This window comes from Mytilus trossulus, chromosome 8, assembly GCF_036588685.1.
Source record: "Mytilus trossulus isolate FHL-02 chromosome 8, PNRI_Mtr1.1.1.hap1, whole genome shotgun sequence".
In the NCBI taxonomy this organism is placed as follows: domain Eukaryota; kingdom Metazoa; phylum Mollusca; class Bivalvia; order Mytilida; family Mytilidae; genus Mytilus; species Mytilus trossulus.
In genome coordinates this window covers 44,271,433-44,299,406 of record NC_086380.1, presented here as the reverse complement: position 1 = coordinate 44,299,406, position 27,974 = coordinate 44,271,433, and the positions used below count along the sequence as shown (strand labels likewise).

At 32.4% G+C, this 27,974-nt stretch overlaps 1 long non-coding RNA gene across 1 annotated transcript; it reads left to right on the top strand.

The window, feature by feature from the left end:
* Positions 1 to 12,922: 12,922 nt before the first annotated feature.
* On the top strand, positions 12,923 to 26,092 carry LOC134681934 (uncharacterized). Its single transcript, XR_010100723.1, has 3 exons — positions 12,923 to 13,171; positions 20,536 to 20,802; positions 25,826 to 26,092. It is a non-coding gene; the product is annotated as an uncharacterized LOC134681934 (long non-coding RNA).
* The last annotated feature ends 1,882 nt before the right edge of the window (positions 26,093 to 27,974 follow it).

Genomic DNA, 27,974 nt, shown 5'->3' with positions numbered 1-27,974 from the left:
TGACACAATATTTTGTTCATTGATAAAGCACACTGCATTGACATGTACATGGTATGTTGTTTTCAGGTAAAGTACGCCTTAACGAAAAGAGCACCTGAGATCACCCCTATTTTTTGGTGGAGCTCGTTTTGCTTATTATTTAGTTTGCTATGTTGTGTCTAGTGTACTATTATTAATCTATTTGTCTTTTTCTTTTTTGACCATTGCGTTGTCGGTTTGTTTTCTATGTAAATTTAACAGTCCCTCTGGTATCTTTAGCCCCTCGTTTTTAAAAGTCGCTTGCATTGTTCTTATGTATGGTTAATGACCGCATATACGTCTATCAAGCCTTCTTTCGGTTAGCCAACATTCACATGTCTGTAAAGTTAACACTCTAGTTCGTAGCCGAGATTTGTTGATTTTCCGAGTATCGTAGCTTCTGGTAAAGCAAGATTTTTAATCAAGTTGAGTATCTGTTATCAAAATTCTACAGAACTGTTTTGTTTTACATTTAGAGTTATACTTTAAGTATTTGCAATTTTCAATGGATATTCGTAAGACAGAAAACTGAAGTGTAAGTTTTAAATCTTTTTTTTCTCTCTTTTATTGTTGAAATACTCGTGTCTTCGTATATCTTCGGCCTATGCTTGTCCCATTAGTATACATCTTCTTGTCCCACTAGTATACATCTTCTTTACTGTTTTAAAAATAAATATGATTTGGTAGATATTTCACGTTTTTGACAAGAAGGAACTCTACTTATTATCAAACATGATTTAATAGTAATAATAAAATTAACGGTACCAATTTTCTTGCACCAGATGCGCATTTCGACAATACATGTCTCTTCAGTGATGCTCGTGGCCAAAATATTTGAAATCCAAAGCTTATATAAAAGACGAAGAGCTATAATCCAAAAGGTCCAAAAAGTATAGCCAAATCCGTGAAAGGAATCAGAGCTTTGCATGAGGGAGATACATTCCTTAATTTATAATAATTTCTAATATTTTGTAACAGCAAATTTTAATAACACAAAAAATCCGTATTTTCATTCGGGGACTAATAGTCCACCAGCAGAGGCATCGACCCAGTGGTAGTAATAAAATTAACGGTACCAATTTTCTTGCACCAGATGCGCATTTCGACAATACATGTCTCTTCAGTGATGCTCGTGGCCAAAATATTTGAAATCCAAAGCTTATATAAAAGATGAAGAGCTATAATCCAAAAGGTCCAAAAAGTATAGCCAAATCCGTGGAAGGAATCAGAGCTTTGCATGAGGGAGATCCATTCCTTAATTTATAATAATTTCTAATATTTTGTAACAGCAAATTTTAATAACACAAAAAATCCGTATTTTCAAGCCAGTACCAATAATAAACTAGATACAATATAAACAAAAGTAAAATAACAAAAAATACTATTCTCTGAGTTAAATTCTAAACAGAAAGTCCCTGAGTAATTGGCAAAATCAAAAGCTCGAGCACATCAAGCAAATGGATAACAACTGTCATACTCCTGACTTGATAAAGGCCTTTCCTCAAGTAGAAAATGGTGGATTAAACCTGCTTTCAAGCTTAATCTTTCACTTGTATAACAGTCGAACAAAGTTGAATTATATTGAAAACGATGCGTCAACAAAATAAAAAGACATAATATTTAAAAATGTCAAAAAATAATGGTCTAATTGAGAAAAATCCTCGTTTTATCTAATACAAAATTGGTTTCTAGTGACAGTGTTAACGTAATATCAAATACGCTAAATAGGATTAATAAAGATAAAATCAAGGACCTGATAGAGCATTAACTCGAAACTGTCATTAAATTTTAAGATTGTTCTCCAAGCAAATCTCTGATTTTCGAACCTAAAAATGTTTGAATTGGAAAAAAAGTATACAATGTAAAATACAACCCATGTTTCATCTCTCTTTCAAGTTCTTCAACTTAACACACAATTACAATTATAGTTTTGTCGATTTCTTACCGAGTTATGCCTACACAATATTTAATTTTACAAACAAAATTTCTATCTAAGCATTTTGCACTACATTTCTCTTTTCTAATAAGTAAATTATAATATTTAGATTCATTGCATTCTTTGTGTTTAAGAAATTGAGTTAAAAAAAACTCGTAACTTTATGTCGAATATGCAATTACTAGAGAAAAGGGATATTTTTCGATTGGTCACATAATTCAATCTGATAGAAGATTAACAACTTTTAGATTGAATATACACTGAAATTAACAACTATAGGTCACAATTAGGCATTCAACAATAAGAAAAGCTCATACTACAAAGTCAGCTATAAAAGGGCCCGAAATGACGAATATAAAACTATTCAAAAGAACAAATCACTAACCGCCTAATTGATGTACAAAATAATGAACGGAAAACATATTTGTAAAAAAGCACAAAAACGGCAACTGTTTAATAACAGGCTCCTGACGTTGGACAGGTTCATACACAATGTGGTGGGGTTAAACTTGTTTGAAGGTGCCAACCCTCCTCTTACCTTGAACAGTGGTGTAACAGAGCAAAATAAGATTTAAAAAAAATCAGTTATAAAAGGCTTAAGTAAATCCGTTTCATTTGAACTTTGGTATAGAGTTGTCTCATTTGCAATCAAACCACATCTCCTTATTTTTATATTAATTCATCAGATAGACACAAATAGAAATACATCTAACAAAATCACTGATACCAAAATCAATATCATTACAAAACAAAACAAAAGATATTCAAAGACCTTATTACAGTGTTGAATTGCTAACCTTTTAGAGGATCGATATGTTTACCTGGATCCTTTACAATTTTTCGGGCTCGGTAAAAAATTTCTTCGTAAAAAAATAGTGAACACAACAGACAGTCCCTAATCAAATGGCATAATCAAAAGCTCAGACACATCAAACGAATGGATACCAACTTTCATTTTCTGACTTGGTACAGGCACGTTATTATGTAGAAAATGATGGAGTAAACCTGGGTTTATAGGTAGCTAAATCTCGCACTTGTCGCATCAAATTTCATTTTAATAATTGACAACGATGTGTTAACGTTACAATCAGATATAAAAAGGTCAAAATGTCAAAAATAGGGGTACATCGGTCAATATTGTGTTATAGTCTTAATCGCTTTTTAAAAAAAACCCAGATATGTATCAAAGAAGCACAAAAGGCATATACTAGTAGACAAAGAACCGTTTATATTTGATTTATTTAAGATAAGTTCCTCTAGTTGAATTTCGGCAGTTTTTTTAAGGAAATGCTTGATTATTTAACGAACAAGTATCACCAAGATACATGCCAGCATTGTGGAACTTATCTTTTAATTGCAATTAGACGTATCTGTGATTCATAACAATACAAGAACTAGTCTGCATTTAAAAGGGCGTTATATGTGCCCATAGGAATACCTACAATCTGTCGATAAACTTAAATTATTTTGACAAAGATGCCGACGAACACGTTTTTGTAGTCGATGGTAGATTCACAAAAACGCATGTAGTTGATAGATCATACCGTATACAGAACATGCTTTTTCGATAATATACAAGTTATTAAAATATGAAAACAATTGAAACACAACGTGAAAGCACAGTAAACATTTCCACGTCCGAAGCGAATTCCAGGTTCTCCAACGGGACACTTCGAATTCAAGCCAACTAAACGAGATCAAATGATTGTTACCTATTATATATATATATATATAAAAAAATTGAGAATGGAAATGGGGAATGTGTCAAAGAGACAACAACCCGACCAAATAAAAAAAACACAACAACAGAAGGTCACCAACAGGTCTTCAATGTAGCGAGAAATTCCCGCACCCGGAGGCGTCCTTCAGCTGGCCCCTAAACAAATATATACTAGTTAAGTGATAATGAACGCCATACTAATATATATATATATTACGTTGCAACTATTTACAATTATTTTGTTAAATTCTGATATTTAACGCAGTTCAAGTTTAAATTTTGTTACATAGAATTTAGTTGTACAATTATTATATTGATATTATTTATTCATGTTATTACCTTCATAATGAAAATAATAAATATTGGGATTATTTATCTTTATAATTAAATTTACATTTGTTAATTATATTTGACGCCTGTAGATTTATCTTTAATATTTCATTTGTTTTTATCGACGTTTAAAGTTATGGCAGTTGTTACGACACATATATCATAAGGTAATCCTCCTTTATATGGCGTCAATATGCATGCTCAGAAATTCCAGAAGTCGGTCTTAAAATTGTCTCAATTAATATTCTTAGGACAAATCTTATTACAACTTCGATAAATAGAACCTAGATAAACTGAATATGATTAGTCCGTTTCAGTGTGTGTTACATTCTAATGTTGTGTCGTTGTTCTCCTCTTATATTTAATCTGTTTCCCTCAGTTTTAGTTTGTTACCCCGATTTTGTTTTTTGTCCATGGATTTATGAGTTTTGAACAGGGGTAAACTACTGTTGCCTTTATACTTATATAAGCATGATTTGGATTTTTTTTTAGGGAAGTAGGCTTTCGTTTTGAAATCACTCACCTTTTCTTATGAAAATGATTTCATGTTAACTTTCAGTGACTTATCTCATTGTAACAAAGGAGGCCAACTTCATGACATATAATAGATAATCATACGACTCGTGATAGTACAAGGTCAAAGGTTTACTTTAGAATGGAACAACTCAGGATTTAAACATGTGGATGGGATTTATTAATTTTTTTACTGGATGACTTTTTCGTACAAATCAGTAGCAATATAGTAGAATAGAATATTCAAATCTTGATGCTAATTTGGTATATTTTATTCTATATGTTGAAACTGTATGTTTGAACTATATCCCTATGGATTCATATTTGTATCACTCGAGCATCACCGAAGAGATACATGAAATGCGCAAATAGTGCAATAAAATTGGTATCGTTTACGTTATTGTACAAATCAATTATTTCAATCTTTTATACTTTATAAGTTATATTTTGATTATTTATTCATATATTGCATGGAAAGCTTATTAACAGCAAATCTTTTACTTTTAGACAATTTGGTGTTTGGAACCATAACATTTGAAAGTTATTGGTCCCCAATCATATTTTGTTCCCCAAATCATGACATTTTATTGAAGAATGTAACCCTTCCTTATAAAAAATTAACAAAATCAAACACTATTAATCAACGGAGCAAGTGTAAAACAACAACCATGTTCCTTACTTGGTACAGGCATTTTCTAAAGAAAATTTGCACATGGAATATAGTCCAAACTTTCAATAAATCAATAGCAACTATTAAACATTTAATTTTTCATTTTTCAAATGTTTTAATTATCTCAATTTTCTATCCAACTGGCTTAGCACATGCACTGTGTTGTGTAACTGTAATTGGGGCTGATCTCGGGTCTGCCTTTAATAGTCTGAAATAGATGAAAACCATTAACATAAGACTCAAGTTTATTGATAATTCTTATTTCAATCTGAAAGAATAATATTAATGGCATAAGTATTAAATCATAAAGTATGACTCGCAATGTAACGAAATATGTGACAGAACAGAGGGCAAACGGAAAATTGATTTCAAAGTGTTAGGGTTTGAGCAGAACTACATCTACTTTGCTACTTTTAAACATACTTTCATTTATAGTTCAAGGAACTGAGATCATTTCAAAATAATACGAAAATCTATGTTGTGTTTTGTATACTGTTGTTTGACCTTTGGTCTTTTTTTAGCCATGGCGTTGTCACTTTATTTTCGACAAATAAATTTGAATGTCCCTTTGGTATCTTTCGCCTCTCTTTTTCAGTCTTTTCGGGACTTGTCTGCATTTTTGTTGTATTCAATAATATTTATAAATGCTTGACTTTATCTTTACTTCTCGCTCTTCCAGACGCATACATATTCAATGTATACCATTTGTGAACTTTTTATTTTGTTTTGTTTTTAAATTGTCCAAATTTTAGTTGGAAACTATTATTTTGTAAGAAATCGATTTAACGTGCAACATTATAATCACACAAAGATTCTATTTGTTTTCTACCATTAATAATGTGTTATCTTCACCACACATACGTTTCATCAGGATAGGGAATAGCTATTAAGATACAGTGTAGCACTGGTGGAACAGGATCTGCCGAATCTTTCGGAGTACCTGAGATCACTTATGTTTTGATGGTTAGTGTATATATTTTTATAAAGCGTTTCGTAAACTTGTTTTTTTTTGGGGGGGGGGGGGGGGGGGGTCGTTTTTCTTGTTTTGCATGGCGTAATAAGTTTTTCTTCGAATTATGAGATTTAATTGTCCCCTGTACTTCATAAACAAAAACTGTCTCTGATCGTTCTATTACATACAGGACTAATGCAAATAATGCAAGACCCCCATCAGTTGTACAGTAGGATTTGTAAATGCATCAGCACTTTTTCAATGCTAAATTTTTTGTTGAATCAGAATACGTATACACTTATTATAAAGCGCATGTTCTTGATTTCTGAATATGTCCATTATTTTAAACTAAAAATGGTCTACATGATAGAAAACCTTTTTCTATTTTTTCTAGAACGAAATATTATAGTTTTAAATATTACATATATGTTTCATTATGATACGTTATTTTGATTGGCTAACAGCAATATCGAGTCATTTTTAAATGAACATTCATTTCAAAATGAAAATTTAACATTCATTATGACATGAGCTTCCACAATAAAGTGCACAGGTAAGTTATGCAAAAAAATGATAGTAATTGTGTTTTTAAGATCCTTGTAAAAACATTCAATTCTTCAATATAAGTCAACACAAGAATCCTTCAGAGATATTTATATAAATAGTCAATGCGTGTACTTCATGTTATTTCGTTATTTTGAATATTTGAAAGTGTGTTAAGGTAGCTCGGGTGTCTTCCTCCATCGTGGATTGGAAAAAGCAGATAACAATCGGTCTAGATCTTTATTTCAATTTGCAAATTTTGAGAGTAGTATGTAATTCATGTGTAAGACTTTTTATGTTAATATAGACAATTATGTGTTTTATCATATTTACGGCTATATTTTACAAAAAATAGTTGTGAATTTACCTATTTTATTTTATAGCAAGAAAACGAGTCCCGTGACTCCATTAATTCTTTTTCTTATCTGAAAGCATATTATTAGAGCTATGTTCTCATATTTTATCTTAAAATTCTATGGTGTAGTTTTCTTTTTATCACCCCAACTTGGGTTTTCCATACATAACCTATACAAAATCTGACAATTTTGCTCAACCCGTAGCGTGAAAAAAAGCACGGTGACCCATACTTCTTATTATATTTTTGAAAAAAAGTATGATAAAAACTTCATTTTGACAAGATACAAAAAAAAGATGGATTTGAATTAAGACCCCTTAATAAATAAATAATTTTATTTTTGGCAAGACTTCATCTTATAAACTAACACATTACGGGAAATCCTCATCAACTTTATACTTGATTTGGGCTTTGAAATGTTTACATGAGCGTTACTGAGATTTTTTTGGACAAAATAAAATGGATCAAATGGAAAAAGACAGAAAACTTCAATATATGTGTCAACGAATAAAAAAAAGCGACGACCAAGGGCATAATTCCTACTCACAATATGTTACTGATATTTCTCAATTCTCTATTTATTGCTAATTTTGGAAGATTTGAAGGTCACAGTGACCTTTTATTCAGAATAAATAAAATTAAACCTTGATTTTATGAATACCATTTATAATGGATGCATACTTTTGAAAATTATGGGGCCGATTTATTTTGGTTAATTTGCATGGAAAACATTAGTTAATCAATTTTAAACGATTTTTAAAATTAACAAGATCTAGTTCTACTCCTTTAAGAAATAATGTTACTCTAAATTAGAAAACTTACACACATTTGGCAGCTTCAAAACCACACATGTTACCGTAAGTTTTACCATCTGAGCCACATACAGGCATATAATTCATGGGACAAATCTGTGGACAGTCAGCGGCCAGGGCTAGAAAGAAAATGCAATAAAAGATAAAGCAAAAATAATAATTTTACAAACAATTGAACATGCTTATTATTTTATAAATAGCTGAGATGGTGTATGGATAGAAGAAATAAAGTGATTAGTTGAAGTTTTTATAAGGTGAAATTGACTTTAAAAACAAAGACTTATTAAATTGAATGTTGTAAAAAGCATAGTACATCAAATTGAATGTTATAAAATAACCATAGTACATTAAATTGAATGTTTTAAATTGAATGGTTCGTGTTGCTTAGTCTTTAGTTTTCTATGTTGTGTCTTGTTTTCTTTTATTTGTCTGTTTGTCTTTTTTCTATTTTAGCCATGTCGTTGTCCGTTTATTTAATATCTATGAGTTTGACTATCCCTCTGGTATCATCGCCCCTCTTATTGAATAGCATATTTAACTGTCATTAAAATTGTTTTAAAAGAAACAAGGATGCTATATCATAGATAATAGAGTAATCTTAAATAAATTTTATATGTATGTCATAAAGGAAGTAAATATACTTTAAAATGAAAAATATCGAAAATTTCCATCATACGATACATTGTAGCAGCGCAATTTCAAAGCTGATCGAAACAAAACTGTAATGTACCGTACCAACGTTTTTTCTACATCGAAATCCAAGTCTAAAACATATTTGAAGCTGCCTCAAAGCAAACTTTTAAGCTAAACTAAAATATTACAAATCCTTTTTTTGATGCGACTGTCATAGAAGTGAAAGGTTAAGCTAGCTATACAACCAGGTTCAATCCATAATTTCTACATATGAAAATGCCTGTACCAAGTCAGGAATATGACAATTGTTATCCATCCTTTTGATATGTTTGAGCTTTTGATTTTTCCATTTAATTAGGGACTTTCCTTTTTGAATTTTTCTCGGGAGTTCAGTATTTTGTGATTTTACTTTTTTTTTTAGATATTGTAGGAAGACGTCAGCATTGTAGCTCCAGATGGTGAAAGTAAAATCCGTTATATTCATTAGCATTATGGTAAATTGTTTTCGTTTATTGTGCAGTATTTCTATCGGGAACATTAAAAGCTTGCTTTGCGGTATAGATTTTGATCAATGATGAAGTCGTATTGTGACCTTAAGTTGTTATCTTTTACTTCATTATTCTCAGCTGTTGATTAATGAAAATAAAAACATATCAACATAGCGAAGGGTATCAATGGCCCATTGTCTTTGTTTCTATATTTTCAGATTCATTATCTACTTTTTAATCCATTCTAAAATTTTTTTATGTATAAGTGAATCCTGCAATATATGTATTATATAACAATTTGTTCGTGCACACAATGGTTGTACGTGTTTAAGGGATAACAAATCTCTCGTATTTCATAAACGTTGACTGCATTAACTAACACGTTAATGAATGGCTTTGTCTATAGAATCCAACTTGCAAATATTCTGATAGATGAAGTATGTTTGATATTTTGTAAAATCATTTTTATCTATCGATCTAATTGACGTTGCACATAAGGGCTATTTCATTTTTTTGATAAATGTTTTTGAATACTTACTGTGAATCAGAGTTATAAATAGAAATTTTGAAATGTGAATTAAAACTCCACATCTTCACTAAAAAACTGAGAGTTGTAAATCTCAGTTGAAGATGTCATTTTGAATATACGTCTTTGTATAAAAAAAATATGTGCATTCTTCTCTTTGACTTTCTTTTATCTATGATGAGTTTATTCTCTAACTTAATTTGTAATTTAAGATATTTGAACATCGGCAAACAACTGTTACAAAAAATATCATTATGAAATCGATAGCTTTCACACGAAACTCAAATCAGCTTTACAAAATGGATATATAAACTAGATAACTTTATCGATTATCACCGTTAAAATATAATTTAAATGTTTTGATCATTTCTATAAATTACCTGCACCAATGCACAAAATTAGAATGAAAAGTTTCATGTTAGTCCTTCTGCAGTTATCTAACTAATGACAATTCCGGACCACGCGACAGATTTATAACAGATATCTGAACTTTACCAGATGATTCGTTCTCATACAAAGTAAATAGACCAATACACAGATTAATCTTATATTGGTTAAAACATGTCTTACTACTTTTATGTGTTAGTAAGGAATTATTAAAACTATGATAACCATTCCAAAAAATGAACTCTTTAAAACTTCAACTTTTAAAACATAAACGTACTAAATTATTTCAGCTATTTTTGTTATACACAAGAGTGGCGACTTGTTACGACAATATATTCAATTAAATAAGTTTGTCGGCTGACTATTATCTATCAGACATTCTTTCAAAAATACACAAAAATGTAACATTCGATTTGAAAATCCACCTGATAATAAAATATATGTCAAGTGTTGTTCAGTAGGTCTCTGTCACACCAACGATCCATATATCATACTGAAGTGATATGAAACAAACGCGTTGACTGAACTGCTTGATATAAAAAGAATGTATATACTAGTATCTTTAACATTGTGCATGCTAAATTATCTTTTTAGGTTATGAGTATTGTATCTTACAAAATGTCATTCGAACCTCACATGTAGCAATCATATGGTTTTATATTGCTTGGATTGGTCGCTATAATGTCTTACTGAGGAAATTATCATGAAAATAAGTAGAACATTTGGGCGTTCGTTATTATCGTCAAACCGATAGTTTGCAGCAGCTAGTTTTTCCATTTAAAAGGTAAAAGCAAAAATCAATTAAAAGATTCTCAAGTCCAGTTGTATTCTATTTTATCTAATAGATAAGAATAAGATCTTTCAACTTGACGGCAAATTTTAGTTATCGTACAACGGATCATATGATAGGCTGATGCCTTACGGCTTTCTAAATCAATGGTTTTAGGATGTTGGGCAGCAAACTCGGTAAATGTGTGCATCGTCTTCAGCAACTTTATTTTTGAAAAAAAAATAATCTCTAAGATTTGTATTTTGTTTCGTTATTTGATTTTATAAATATGAATTTGATAAATATTTCTATTGGATAAGGAATAAGTTAACTAACACTTCAATACATCCCTTTATAGATTGCTGGTCGGCATAAGCCAAGTTTGTGTGTTGAAGACCGAACGTTGACTTTTTATGGTTTACTTTCACAAATTATGACTTGGATGGGAAGTTGTCTCGTTAGCACTCATATCAAATCTTCTAATATCTATTCTTTTTCTTGTTTTCCTTTCTTTTTTTTCTTTCGAGTAACACTTCAAAAATCGATTCAAAGTATTTACAGTGTTATTGCTATACTCACACTCACCGATGTCTTCTTTTGTACTCCATGAACATGAGGATGGAGAAAATCGAAGTCCCTTTTCACACAATCCTCTCTCTCTCTGTATATTCTGTGTCACCATCTCCGTATTTAGTTTTTTATAACCGTCCGTATCTGGTTTTCATACTTAAATTTCATGTTTTAAGCAGCAAGACGGATTTGCCGAGTTATTCATCTTTTTCTTGCCACATCCTTTCTTTTGTGTCGGTATCGTTGTACATAGTACTCTTCTTATTGTATAAAATAGTATGTAACTCCATCAATACTACCATTTTTTGTTCTGCTTCTAAGGTGAGATCTGTATGTAGTTTGGACCTCTTATCCCTTTTCTCTAACGGCTCAACCTTGCTTAACACATCTGTGTCATTCACACATTCATGTATTGAAACACCTTCATTTGTTTTTGATGGACCAGCAATAGGTTGTGATTTAGTTTGGATTGGTAGGTTCGACATCTCTACTGGATCAGTGGTAGTATAAGAAGTCCCTCTGCCTCAACCTCTACCACTTCCACCACGCCCACGAGTTCTGATAGATTTTGGTTTCATGACTTTGCTGTTTCCGAAAACGCAACGTACCAGTGAGAAATAGAAGGAACGGAACCGGATTTATATGGAACACGATTTGACATTATTGCTGAGAGCGTAGAACGATCGCAATAAGAGTGTGGTTTGATCGTATATATGCTATAATTGCAGGAGAATTGCGGAAACATTATGCGTTCAAATATGTGCCGTCGCCACTAACAATTTGACGTCTCGTTTCTATATCATATTGCAACTATGATGATATGCTTAAATTTGAATGAAAATTGTACCATACACTTGTATTGTATTGAGAGTCAAACCTTATTTTACACAACGCGAAGTATACACCTCAAATCCAACAGTAAGATCATGTTGCAATCGAATACATCGTGGTATGGTCGTAGTGCGAACGTGGTGAGCGTAGACAGATCATGATACGCGTATTGAGGTCGCAAATAAAGCGTGACGAGAACGTGGTATAATCGTAGCGGGTTCGTTGTAGAAGCGTAAGAAGGAAGTATTATCATCGTGAATGAAACGAAAATTTACATTTTCCTGTCGTTCATATCGCGACCTCACCTCGTTCTGAATTTATTTTAGATCGCGGCAAGCGTGGTGCGATAGCGGTCTGGAGTGACTGAGGCATAATTTGTACTACAGTTGCATAGCACTCCGTTATATGATCTTATATTGACAAAATGTGTAAATAAAAATAAAAACTGACATATTGGGTAAAAACCCAACATATTTTAAGCCATAATGACGTCATGACTACTACTTTTCCAAGAATCATCGCTATTCCTTTTGAAATCTGAAAATAAAGTAATACCATTTTGGACTCTTTGGTTCCATATTTGTTCGAAAAGGACACACATCCTCCATTGAACAATTGCATATAGGTTTTTAATTGTGGAAATATGCATCGAGTTCTATATATTTCTTTGTTGTTTATTGACTGTGTTATTTATCAAACGTGTAGATATATACCATGCGTGACATATTTACACTGTCTTCTGCTCAGGTCTTCTGTGATCCTTGGTGATTTAAAAGATAAATGTGCCAAAGAAGATATGTACATTTTGTATTTGACATAAACACCTGACGTATATATACAATTATTTCAGAATAATATGGGGAGGATAAGCAACTGCTTTAAAGAACATAGTGATCAATTTGTTGATGTGCTTTCTAAAAATCTGAATCACATTGTATATATGTTGCACAACAGAAAAGCCATTACTGATGAACAAAAATTGAGTATTCATGATAGTTTTTCTCCTTATTCGGGGATAAAAAAAATTGTTTAAGTATATAGAAATAAATGACGAACAAGATGAGTTCATCCATGTACTTTATAGACAGATAATGGTGGAATCGTAAATTTCATTCGACGTAAGTAAAAACAAACAGTGTTTGTCAATTTCTATAAGAGTCACAACTCTATATTCAATGCGATAAATCTTTTACATTAATTTCAAAAACTAATTCAATTTCATTTTTTTTTTATTTCTCTGAACTTCAATGATATTCTATTTCTTTAATTATATAATAACTTGTAGCTTATCCTTTAGGATTTAAAACAAAATTTATTTTTTTGCGTATATAGGAATAACATTACTATATTATTTTTTCCTTTTCTGTCCGTTTATCTTATCGGTGTTCTAAATTGTATTTACCTTAACGTTCGGTTTGTATGTTTATTCAATAATGTTTCTTTGGTTACGTTTGCACTTTTTTCCCGAAAGGTCAATAGGGTGCGTTGAATCTGTTAGCCATTTTGTGATCTGTGATACATTCTTTTTAAAGCAACATTAGCATTTCTTTTTGAAAAGTGATGTAACCAAGTTTAATTGTCTTTCGTGTTCGGTTTCATTTGATAGGTAGATCTGGTCGTAACTTTGTTTTGTATATGATAAATATACTTATTCTAAACTAAAAATTTAGGAAATATGTCGTAATTATTGTTGTCGAACTGATTAAAATTAAATCTCCGCACTCGCTCATTTTACATGCCTGGTCGATGTCGGATGTTAGATCAAGCGACCAAGCATAAAAAAATGAGCGAATGCGGAGAATCCTTTGTAATAGATTGTCTATGCTCGTGGTACCTAATTTATGTATATTCGAATATGGAAAAAAAAGAAAACAGCACGTTTAATAATGTCATTACATGCTTTCGAAGCGCTTTTTGTGATTTACCTTCATCAGGAACGCTCAAAGCCAAATATAAGAGATCCGAGGATGTAAAAGTACCTAAACAGATGAAGAGCTATTTAACAAAAATTCCTAAAAAAAATGCCAAATTTATATAAGGTCAACTTTACTTGAGGGAATTGAAACCTTAATTTCAAATTTTAGAAACGAACAATTTAAGAAAGGGTTGTTATAAATCATATTAGTACCGAAGTACTGACTACTGAGCGTATGATATCCTCGGGGACTGATAGTCCATCAGCTGTGCTGTAAAAAAGTTGAAACAGCGCGTTTAATTATTTCAAGCGTACGAAGCGCTTTTCTGGATTTACCTTCACCGGAAACGCTCATAGCCAAATATTCAAAATCCGAAGATATAAGTACAAAAACTTATATAATGTACATCAAATCGATGGAATCCATCAATCATTTCTTAATTAAATTGTCTGAAACAACTACCAAAACAGTATACGTAAGCACAATTGTTTTTCAATCACCAAGCTATTGATGATCATATTTACCTACAAAAGATACAATCTAATAACCTTAAATACCTCATTATTTGTGTAAATATCCTGTCTGATCTATTGAAGGTGCACGAACCAATACATTTATTTAATCAATAAATTTATGTGAATTTCAAAACAAACCTTTTATCAGATCTCACAAACTAATGTACGTATGTCGTGGTTATGACCTATCATTTTTGTAGACCATTTGTATGCTATTTGACACAAATGCAGTTTTCTAATCAGATGAAGCGGTTTTTTCATTTCTATCTGATGTTTTTTTCATATTCACAATCTAAAAATCATATCAATGTTACAAAATTGTTTAAAGGTGTAATATAAATTTGATTTAATATTAAGTAATTTGTATATACTAAAAACTTAAACTAAGCTTTGATCATACCCTACCGGATAACACGAATGGACGACTAACGGATGGAAATAAAAGTTGTCTGTTGGCCAAATTGTTATCCGTTTGGAGTCCGTTGATGTACTGACGAAATAAAACGAACGTAACGAACGCATAACGGACATACACCGGATATGCAACGGAGAAGAAACGGAAACGTACCGGACAGAACGGATGTCGATGGTATATATCCAATGGAGTACCATATAAAACGGACATCTAACGAAATCGAACCGGATAAAACGGAGGAACAAGATATACGGAAAAATTAAAAGCGACAATAATAAAACATATAAATCGCATAGATGTTCAAAAAGTTTCAAAAAGTTTCTGTGTTACTAATTTTGGTTTGATATTGAAACCAATACTTGATATTGAAGACGTGTCGTTACTCTTAGTTTGGGTATGAATATGAATACTGAAGAAATCTTAATACCGATAATTGGCATTTTTGACACAAAATTTCAATTGGCATTTATCCGTTTCAGATCCGTTCATCATCCGTTTTATCCGTTATACGTCCGGTAGAAATCCGTCTCACATTTGTTTAACATTCGTTGTGTCCGTTACACGTCCGTTGGTGAATTTGTTTGACAGACCTCTAACGGAGGTATAACGGACAAGTAACGGATACAAAACGAAAACGAAACAGAAGAGTCATACAAAACGAGCGCCTAACGAACGTTCAACGGACACATCATCCGTTGGACGTCCGTTCAAAGTTTTGAACATGCTCAAAATTTTCCACCGGACAGGACGGATATCGAGTGATAAAACTTACGCTTTGCAGATATGAAACATGAAACGGATATGGACGGACGTCTAACACATAGGAATAGACGTCTTACTGACATGAACGGTTAAAACAAAGTTATCTCTTCAGCATCCGTTCGAGCTATCCGTTAAGGTGTGACCGAAGCTTTATAAATGTACATAGAAATTCTAAACGGTAATTTAGGACCTTCATTAAAACTGATTAGGAAACGAAAGAAAATTGTACTTGTTTTATAATCAATGACAGTCGAATTTTATTAGATATCTGTGATGATATCGATACCAATCACGGTTGCAAAGGTTTTATCAACTACATAATCTGTAAGACTTTCCGTAGATGAAATCAGTTACGGTTACAAAATCTTTATCAACCCCTTATTTGCATTACGCCATGTTTCCTAAAAAAACATAGTCAGTTGTACTCAACATATATAATTCTTTGAACAAAGATATTGGGTTGCTATTGTGTCTCGTGAAATGCAGCTGTAAATGAAGGTGAAAGATACCAGAGGGGCAGTCAAACTCAAAGATATAAAATAAACTTACAACGCCATGACTAAAGAAGAAAAGGACAAACAAACAAACAATAGTACACAAGACACAATGTAGAAAACTAAAAACTTAGCAACACGAACCTTAACAAAAAATGATCTCACGTGCTTCGGAAGGGTAAGAAGATTCTGCACCACGTGTGGCACTCGTCGTGTTGCACATGTTATAACAGACCCGGTAAGTAGTCTTATTCGGTAGATCACATTCGTTAAGAGAGAATGGATTGTTACGACACAAAGAACATATCCAATATCATCTGTGAAACAGATATTCCACAACAGTCAACCAACTCGTGATCTATCAAGAAAAGCTGAAGTCATCTCTTTTTAGTAGAGTGGTGTTTTCGACCGGTCCTCATTGTCAGTTTTTAGAAGTAAAGATATGAGACACGCTTAACTGTATCTGTTGTATCGAGGATCTCTAGTTCAATGAGTTAAATGCATCTAACGTATTCGAATTATTTAGTGAAAGAAAATCATCTCTTTAGCGGAAAGTACAATAAAAGGATGCAGCTAACTATTTTTCTTTCCTCATAAGCAATTCATGTATGATGTCAGCCTCATCAGAAACAATATAATTAAAAATAAATCCTTTAATTACTCCTGTTCTTATATGTCACGCATCAATGCTTAATTGCTCCTGTTCTGATATGTCGCGCATTCAGGCTTGATGCGCGACATATCAGAACAGGAGCAATTAAAGGATTTAATTTTATTTAGATTGCATCAGAAAAAAGGAACAAGTCGACTAGTAGAGAAGCACAATTGGTTCGTATGCCAATGCCGATAGTTTGTTAACAACGCATCCCCACAACCTAACCAATGTGTTAATCAAGAAATCAGGCATCTTGATGATGTCAGTTTCAGAGAATTTTTCGTTTGAACCAGAGTGATTTAAAAAAAACCCCGAAGTATTATGATATTATCAAAATGCTGGACCTTTTGATCGACAATATATTTGTTGAGTTTTGAGGATTTATAATTTAACAGACATTCAGTATTCCGATGGGTACTAAGTGTGCACCCTTACTGGCAGATTTGTTTTTGTACTCATATGTAGCAGAATTAATTCAGAACTTTTTAAAAGACAAAACAAAAAGCACCTTGCGAAATTCTTTAATTTTACTTTCAGATATATTGATGATGTCCTGTCATTGAATAACCCATATTTCAGTCAATACTTACATCTCATAAATCCAAGTGAACGTAAAAGTAAGGAAGGACTGCTTCATACCTTGATCTTTACCTCATTATTGACACAAATGGATGACTCTAAACGAAAATTTATGCTAAACAGGACTATTTTACTTCCTAATTATCAATTTCCCATTTCTTAGCATTGACATATCTTCTGACTCTTCGTATGATGTTTATATGTCAATTGATATGTTATGCACGTGCAGGTTCATACTATACAGACTTCATACAAAGTTATGGGGAGGACAGATTAAAAATGACACTCCTTAAATTTTTGCGGACACCATCACGAATTGCATGGTTGATCCATGCGATATGCCTTTGTCCAAAATTATTCCCGATTGTGACTGTTTTGCTGAGTGTGAATTCGTTTTGCTATAAGACGTGTTACGGTACTTCCAAATTCCTGTACTTTGTAGTGAAGTTATATTTGTTATCCTTATCGGATTGTGTAAAATGTTTCGTTTGTATCGTTTGTAGTTGTAAATCTTACTTTAGTCTGTTGTATTCTTGTGTTATGGTAACGATAATTAATTATCCAGTTTAGCTATTAGATTTAAGTTTGGGTCAACTTAATTTATACGATATATTTGGTTTACAGTTTGATTTAAAAGAAACACCGATATAGCTAGATACTACTACCACTATTTTATTTTAATTAGTAATGTAATTTTCATTGTTATCAATAAAATGTTAAATAAGTATTACAAACGTTGTTTTGAATTCTATCCTCATTCTATCCTATTTTTGGATTCGTTTAGAAATTCAAAAGTGACTTCACTTTGTGCGTCGATCACTTCGGCTAACTCGGCTGTCACTTTTTACATGCTGGTTAAGGTTTTATTTTTGTATTCGTTTTTATTCTGTAGTTGGTCACCACTTCGGTGTTATCAGATATATCTAATATAAAGTCATCTTTATAAATATACTGTTTGCAAAAGTATGAATTATTCTAAATATTAAGGATGGTATTATCCAAGGCAGCAAACCTTAGCCTGTGGTCCTAAATGCTCTTCAACTTTGAACTTGTTTTGGCTTTCGATTTTTTTTTATCTGAATGTCATTGATTAGTCTTGTGTAGGGGAAACATGCGTCTGGCGTGATAAATTAAAAATCTGGTACCGTTTGATAGTTATTATTCGTGTGTTTCTCTGTCCTATATAAAAAGAAGATGTGTTATGATTGTCAATGAGGCAACTATCCACAAAAGACCAAAATAACACAAACATTAACAACTATAGGTCACCGTACGGCCTTCAACAATGAGCAAAGCCCATACCGCATAGTCAGCTATAAAAGGCCCCGATAAGACAATGTGAAACGATTCAAACGAGAAAACTGACGGCCTTATTTATGTAAAATTTTTTAACGAAAAACAAATATGTAGCACATAAACAAACGACAACCACTGAATTACAGACTCCTGACTTGGGACAGACACATACATAAATAATGTGTTGTATAGGTTAAACATGTTAGCGGGATTACAACCCTCCCCCTAACCTGGGACAGTGGTATAACAGTACAACATAAGAACGAACTATAAAAATCAGTTGAAAAAGGCTGAACTCATCAGATGGACAAAACATACAAGTGGACTGTATGTTATTCAAATTATTTGTTTTGTAGCCCTGTCATGTAAAGTTGTCATGATCATGATATATAACATTGCTAAAAAAGCGGGGGGTTTGTCTGCCACAAAACCAGGTTCAACCCATAATTTTTCTTAAAATATCCTGTACCAAGTCAGGTAAATGGCCATTGTTATTTTAAAGTTCATTTCTGTGTGTGTTACATTTTAGTGTTGTTTTTCTATTGTGTTGTGGTTCTACTTTTATATTTGAATCATTTCCTAGGTTTTGGTTTGTGACTCGGATTTTTTTTTTCTCAATCGATTTATGAATTTCAAACAGCGGTAAACTACTGTTGTCTTTATTTATCCCCATCTAAGGCATGACACTTGTATGTAATCTAATATTTTTTTATGAAACAAAGCAATATCAACTCGTTCAATTTGTCTTTCAATTTATAATGAGGAATACTTGTGTAAAATGTATAAAAAATCAAACATTTGAATGCCAAGGTAAACAGTTTCAGATGAATATATACTGACCGACTTTAGAAACGCAACACTAGATTATTTGTGTGTTATTTTTGAATGAATGTGTCAACGTCAAAAGCGATGACTGCCTGTTACAAACGCCAAAATGATAGTCAGAAAGATCAACAAATTCTGTCTGAAATTTTTTGGGTTCTGTTTTACACCTTCTGATTTTGCATTTGTTCAACCCATTAATTGGTTTTGGCAATTATGCGGTTGGAACTTGAGGGCTTTACAGGTTTTCCTTCAGTCAATTATTTGGCAATGCAGTTCATGGGAAACATTTATGGCATGAATCTGTTCTCAATGGCACTCGGCAATTTGGTTAGCAGTTGACGTTGCTGCCGTAAAACATGATTGGCAAATGACGTTGCATAAACAAATTCTGTTCATTGTCACTTCACGTTAATCTGTTCATTGATGGCCAGCAACAAATCTTGTCTACTTGTATCGTTGTCGGAAGTACAGTAGGACGAGTTTCTGAAGTCATACGGTATGGTTGCAGCACATTTATGTTTTCATGTTTGCAGTATTCTTAAGGGCTAATTCAGTTTCTTTGTTTCGTTTTTATTTCTCAGACTTGGCAAAATGGAGATGCAACATTTAAAAAAATAATAAGTAAGGCAAAGGATTGAAAGAACTGTTTCACAAAGCAAAAAAACTGAATCATTCTTTCATGGGACCAAAATTTCGCTTTAAGAAATTCCTGCGACTTCAAAAATTCGGTATGTTCAATAACCACAGGTAAGTCAGATTTTGATTTTTTGTAAGGAAAAAGAAGCATGATAAGCATGAAAAGTAGTTGTAAGAGAATAAAAAAAGATTTGTTAAAAAAAATCAACAAAATGAGTGTTGCGTTTCTAAAGTCGTTCAGTATATTTTTGAAAAAAATGCAAAAATATTTAATATATAACTGATCGAGGAACCATAACAAAAGCTGTTTTTCAATTTGTGAATAATTTTGAATTTAACTTTGAATAGAAATTAAGATAGTGCTTCTTTATGTTATTATTTTTCAATAGTTGCAGCGAGATATTACTTTACATCAGAACTACTGAAAAGTCTGGCTTTTGAAATCGGAACAGACGTTGTTTTATCTTGCGAAGTCAGCGATGATCATGGCGTACAATGGTTCAAAAATGAAATCGAAATATCAGCAAACCAAAAATATATCTTAAGGAACAATGGTCTTGTCCGTATGCTCATCATAATAAAAGCACAGCCAGAGGATGCAGGCGATTATGTATGCAAATGTAGTTACGACAGAACAGAGTGTACCATAAAAGCAGGTAGTATTATATTGCACCATTTGACAACAAAAGAATGTGTATATGTGTGAGAGTGTCTAATATCACTTTATCTGATAGATAAGATCCCTTACATATACCATGTGATAAATTACCGTATAGCGGGTTATTTTCGCGGGGTGTTAATTTTCGCTTATTTACGCGGATAGAACAAAATCGCCAAAATAAATTCCGCCAATTTAAAAGTGTACCTACAAAAGTATTGATGAAAGTTTTGAATTCGCCAAAATAAAAACCGCCAAAATATTTCTTATCCCCGGCTTAGTATATATCTAAGATTTTGATTGGTTAACGCACGTCGTTACAAAACCCATAGCCCCTGGGTGTTGCTAACCCATATCCCCGGACGTTGCTTACCATTATCCCGGGGAACTTCACTCAAGTTTTCCTTAGTACCATGATTGCTCCTTGTGAACTATTGAATTTTGTAGATTATACATGATTTTTGTAATTACATGTTTTTAATTCATTAACGACTTTGTCCTAATATGCCAATCATTTACACGCATTTCATTAAATGCATCACTTGACTGCCAGATTTTCCGTAATGGGACTACTGACCTAGCTACGCAAATGACCATCGTTGACGTCACACTATTTATGATCTCTCACATATTGAGCGCCAAATTTGACTCAATCTAGTCTCTCTGTCTACGTGTTAAAACTATTTGACTACTTGTAGGGTTCTACCAAAGGTACCTACACCCCGTAAAAAATATGTAAAATTTTAAATTTTCAATAAAACTATTTTAGATAATGAAAAAAAAGTTGTTTTCATGTAACACTTTGTACCCGAATTTCCATAAAACTCGCCCGATTCGAACTTAGACCGGGGATAAATTCGTTATCTACGTTCACATTCGATACTGGGATACTAAAAGGTGTTAAAATATCCACATTCACGGATATGAACGTAGATAACTTATAGTATACCTTATTCAAGGTAAATCGCGAAATTTTACAACCGCGAAAAATAACCCGCTATACGGTATTTGACGTATCATACTGAACATAGCGGTATCATATGTTAAATTGGTTGGTCTGTTCTGTAATATGAATGTCATTGACTATGAGTTAAGGGAATGATGACTAGAAAAATCACTTCAGAGGAGTAAGCCCAGTAGTCAGCAGTTCGGTGTTGGCATGAATTGCAATTATGTTGTTATCTTTTCTTTTTTTTTAAATTTCCTGTTAACAAAACTTTCAATTTAAAAAAACTAAGAATTTTCTTATTCAAGGAATGGATTACATTAGCCGTATTTGGCGCAACTTTTTTCGAATTTTGAATCCTCAATGCTCTTCAACTTTTGTACTTGTTTGCCTTTATAACTTTTTTGGCATGGACGTCACAGATGAGACTTATGTAGACGAAACGCGCGTCTGGCGGGCTGAATCATAATCCTGGTACCTATCAAATGATCATCCTGATAAATATCAAATGTCACGCACATTGTTACTACAACTCTTGGAAGGAAAACTGAATCTTCAAAATCCCCCCCCCCCCACACAAAAAAAAACCCACAAAACCAAATGTTGCAAATACTAACCCCTATCCAAAACTAATCAGTATACGTTTTCAATTATATTCTTATAGCTGGGTCATATGCTTAGTATTATCTCGTGATTTTGAGGATTAAAAAACAAAGTTACATTTTTGAACAACTGTTTTATCTCTCATTTTAGTGATCCTTATTCTCTGATCTTCCTGGAAGTTGGCAGGAACAAGATCGTGTGTCGGTTTTCTGTGGCGGATAAGCCGTTGTTTTCAGTGGCTTCAAACTTAGCTGGAATAAGAAAAATGCCCAACGACGTTTTCGTTTACTTGAAGGGACTGAAAGTTAATTTTTATAATTAGATATAGCAGAAAATGTCTAAAAATTAAGATAATAAGAACATTTATAACTTGATTTATTTCACTTGACTGTTTGGAGTTTAAAAGTTTCATAAAAGACAAGTCTATTCATAGATAGGTGTTTCGGGATAAACTCACCAGTGAAGTAAATTCATTAGGTGACACTCATATGGGATTAGAAATCAATTAATATTATAACGGCAATCATCATTTTCACACATTTCTTCAAATAGACTGTCCTTATGATAATTAAAACGTAAACTCTAACCGATCAGTTGAAATGACATTGATAATACCAAAAATAAAAATATCTGCCTTATTGTACGTATATAAAAATGCAGATTATATCAAATATTCTCTACACGGTCGTTTTTGTGTATTTTGTAATGTATCCGTTTTCATTTTGTAGCTAGTCACCACTTCAGTTTAATCATGTATATCTAATATATAGTCATTTTATAAAATTTACTGTTTGCAAAAGTATTAATAAGGATGTTCTTGTCCAATAAAGGCAACAGTAGTTTACCGCTGTTCAAAAATCCATAAATCCATGGACAAAAAACAAAATTGGGGTAACAAACTAAAACCGAGGGAAACGCATTAAATATTAGAGGAGAACAACGACATAACACTAAAATGTTACACACACAGAGAGGGACCGAGCATCAGACAAAATCCCACGACAATAACAAGGCGGACAACCCCGGTCGTATTGGCCACAATTTTTTGGAACTTTTGGTCCTCAGTAATCTTCAAATTTGTACTTGTTTGGACTTTCCAATTTTTGATCTGAGCGGATTGGTTAGTCTTGTGTGGACATGGTTCGCGTCTGGCGTATTTACTTTTTTTTACCTAGTACCTTTTGTTGGCTATTATTCCTTTGTTTCTCTGTCCTATATTTTCACCAATTTTTTGTATTGTAGTCCTGTCATGTAATGTTTTCATTTTAATTTCATAATTAACATTGCCATTAAAGCGGTAGATTTAGCATGCCACAAATCAAGGTTCAACCCATCATTTTTTTTCGTAAAATGAAAATGACCATTGTTATATTTTAGTTCATTTTTGTGTGTTGCATTTTAATGCTGTCTTTCTGTTAACGTTGTGTCGTAGTTCTCTTATATTTTATACGTTTTCCTCAGTTTTGATTTGTAACCCGGATTTGTTTTTTTCCTCCATTGATTAATGAATTTCGAACAACGGTATACTACATTTGCCTTTATTAAAGTGGAAGTCATTTTATCCAAATTTATTACATTTGTAAAAGCAATAAATGATAGTTTTCTTTAATGCATATTTTTTTCATTTTATTTATTACATGTCTGAAAGGAATAAAATGCTACGAAATATTACAAAACGGTTTTCGTTTTGTTCAATTGGTTAAAACGTCGAAAAATCTGAAAAACGCTTTTTTCTGAAGATACATCTGGTAGTTGGGGTTAAATTGAATGTTCCTGATTATCAAAACAAATCGTGAGTTTGAAGTAGGAAAGAAATGGCTGTCGAACAAAATATCGTGCACGTTGATAGACTCGGAACAGATATTCGACCCAATTAAATTTTGCTATTTTTATTAATCGTGTTCAGCTTTTAGCGTTTACAGCATGATAAAATCACATTATAAAAAATATCTCCTTACAGGAACTATGTACAACTTTTACAAAGACAACTTTGGAAACACCAAGATATTCCCCTATATAAAAAGGCGAATGTTTCATTATGTTACGGAAGTTCCCCGAAATGGATCATTTAAAGTCGTCCCTTTAAAATGGTACAGTCACCAAATTAAAAGTACAAGTGTACAAAATGTTTTAGTTTGGTACTTTAGTAAATCTTGATGAAGCTTATTCGCGTACCAGTGAAGCCGAATCCTTTAATATTATTGATACAATCGATATCCACAAATTGAGGTTTTCATGGTTAAAAGACCTAAACAATATAAGAGACAGGATCAACCAACGACATATAAAAAAAAATCGATAGAAACTTACAAATTTACTTAATTGACGTCAATATTTAAGAAAACCTCAATTGAACGAATTTTTGGTGTAACGTCCGTTGATAGGAATATTGTGCACACATGCTTAATGGGTTGTTCACCTGACTGTAATAACAAAAAGCCATCGTTTTGAATAAATAACTTTCATTTCTTCAATATCAAACCAAACACTATAGAACTGTACATTTAGGTAAAGATAGATTGTTTTATTTAGCTGAAAAAATCAATCCCGGGTGGCATGATATCCTTGTTATTTTTTAAAGTTAAAAAAATAAGCTTAAAGTTGAAAATAATATTGATATCCTGACCCAGTCCATACGGCTGAACCAAATCATCAAAATGGATGGCAAAATGATTTTTCAGTACAAATATATTGAAAATGGTATATTCTTTATTAATGATCTGGTGTTAGATAATAATTATTTATTCTCATATGAAGAATTTTAAAACAAAGTATAATATTCATACTCATTAAGAAGAATTTTGTGTAATTTAACGATAATTTCATATATATGGAAAAGTATGATAGGAGGTAGTTCCAAACTGGAAAATGTTGAAAATGAATTGATAAATAAAATGAAAAGAAACCAAAATCATGAATGATTTTTTTAAATGACTTTTGGAAAATAATAAAGAATTATCTGTATCTTCCCGTAATTAATACGAAACAGATTTGAATATGCATTTTTTTTTCTACAAAATTTCAATTTAAAATTGTTCATACAATTTTAGCAAGTTATCCATTTTATTATAATGTAAATCAACAGAAACTTAACTATGAACATGATGTTCAGAAATTAGACAAAATGTTTTTACATTTTTTTGTAAATGCAATGTAACACAAAACTTTTGGCTACCCAATACGTCCCGGATTCATTCTCTTGCCTTTCAGTATGAAAGAAATCGTTTTAGATTTCGTCACTGATGAGTCTTATGTAGGCGAAACGCGCGTCTGTCGTATTACATCATAAACCTGGTACACTTTGATAACTATTGACCGGGAGTGCTAGTTTTCCTTCAAAAGGTCGGTGTTTCCATTCCAATAAACTACAACGATGTAACTTTAAGTGTTGAAAGTAGCGTAAAACACCAACATTCAATAAAATGTTAAGATTTACATTTGAAATGAATATATGTTTTATATCTTTCTGCAGATATCAAAGTAATTGAAAGTCTAAAAAATTTAGAGGTAGTAAAAGGAGACAGTTTACAACTTACATGCAAGTTGAATGCCAATGTTAAGGTCAAATGGAGTAGAAATGGCCAAGAACTTTCTAGGGACATTCACACAGCAAATGAAACGACTGAAGAATTTTTTTTCAAGTACACTTTAACGATAAAAAACGTCAAGGAAGACTACAGTGGAGAGTACAGTTGCCTTTACGAGAACTTGAAGACTTCTTGTCATGTGGTAGTAAAAGTATGTGTATTTACAGAATCGAAAAAAGAGCTTTGAACATTTAACATTTAAACAGAAAAACTAAATGCCTGGTATCTATTCATGTCACAGCTAAACATACAACATTTCTCTTGTTCCAAAAAAAAATAGACAGGTTGCATCTTTCAATATGATCCATATTATGACAGTAAAACATTTTGTGACGAAGTCAGTCGTTCATCTTATTTTGTTGGATCCCGGAGTAGGGAAGGGGAAATGTCGTTTTTGAGAACAAACACACAACGGTTGTGTTTTGTATCATAACGACTGTTAAAGTTCAAATCAATTATACATTTATTTCGATAACTTTTCAAATAGTAGATACAATAAAATAGTAGACACTGCATTTGTTAACTTTCAGAAACGCATGTTGTTAAACAATTTTAAAAAGCAAAGATAAAATCTTATTTTGTGAACTTTCTCAATTGAAATCAAAGTAAAACAAGTAGAAACGGAAAATCAAAGAAAAATCAGAAATTTACTTTTCAGCTACTGTTTTTACTCTTATTTCTTTTTCTCACGACCTCATCTTAAATTATAAGATGTGGTGTGATTGTAACTATTAACCTGAGTTCAAAGGACGCTGTATATGAGTTTCAATTCGGATTTTTAAATCCCCTTTTCGAATAGTCAGCTATAAAAGTCCCCGACATTGAAAAAAGATAAGAAACAATTTAAACGAGATAAGGACAGACTTGTTCATAACAATGAAATCAACGGAACACACGGCAGCACTCGCACCCGCAAAGTGGAAAGGGATTAATATGAGTTACAAAACTTGTTCCCCAATCCACTATAAATAAATATGTTTGAACTAAACTAAACGAAAAACAAATACGACAGACATGAAATAAGAGGCTTCAGACTATTGGAAAGAATAAACATGCTTGTGAACGCTCAATCATCCACAAACCTGGGATTATTCTTTATGCCCGCGTCACACTGTCCCGATTTTTACGCCGATGGCAACACGATTATTGGAATTTTCAAAATCGGGACTGATCGTATCCTGATCGGGCTAATCGTAGTTCCATCTTTAACCATCGTAGAACTATCGGCCACTTTTTCTAGCCTTCGGGGACAACTTCGGGAAAGGTTCTAATTTTTTTAACATGTTAAAAAATCACCGAAGGTGCGTCCGATGTTGAGGGTTCGTATTGAGTTCGTATCACCATCCTCACCATCGTAATGTCACCGGGAATGCATCTTTGAACATCGTATTGCATTCGTGTTTCCATTGTTTCCATCGGGCAGTTTTGACATTACGATGTCTACACGAATGAATCACGAAGCTACCCAAAGGTCTTACGATTGCAACACGGCTTCGTGAAGACCTCGTAATTCCATTGTGTTGCCATCGAAAAAAAGTACGAAGGCGACATCATGGAACTACGACGGCAATAAATCCACCTAAATGTAAGTTAATTTTTGCGCTAAAATGCATTTAAAGCGCCATGCGCGATATGCACTGGTCAGTCTAATACGACAGTTAAAAAAGACGTTTACAAAACATGGAGCTCATATCATATGATGAGGACAAGAAAGGCGACACCTTGTTTCTATTAATTCAAATGGAACAAGAAGAGCAGCTATTACAGGCTCATGATATACTTTTACGAGTAAAATATTACTTTTTGTCAATTTTTCATATCAAGTAACATAATGAAAATCATAAACGCGCCTCGTACACAAACACCGCAGGTACACGTATATAGGGAGACCAACTTTTTCTTCATTATTCTGATTTTTTTTGCATCGTCTGAGTTGTTGTCACACGAATGTTTACTCCATAACCATTTAGTTTTCTAAATGTCATATGTTGCCGCATTTGTTGCTTTCCCACATCCTTCCGTTTGTCTATATTA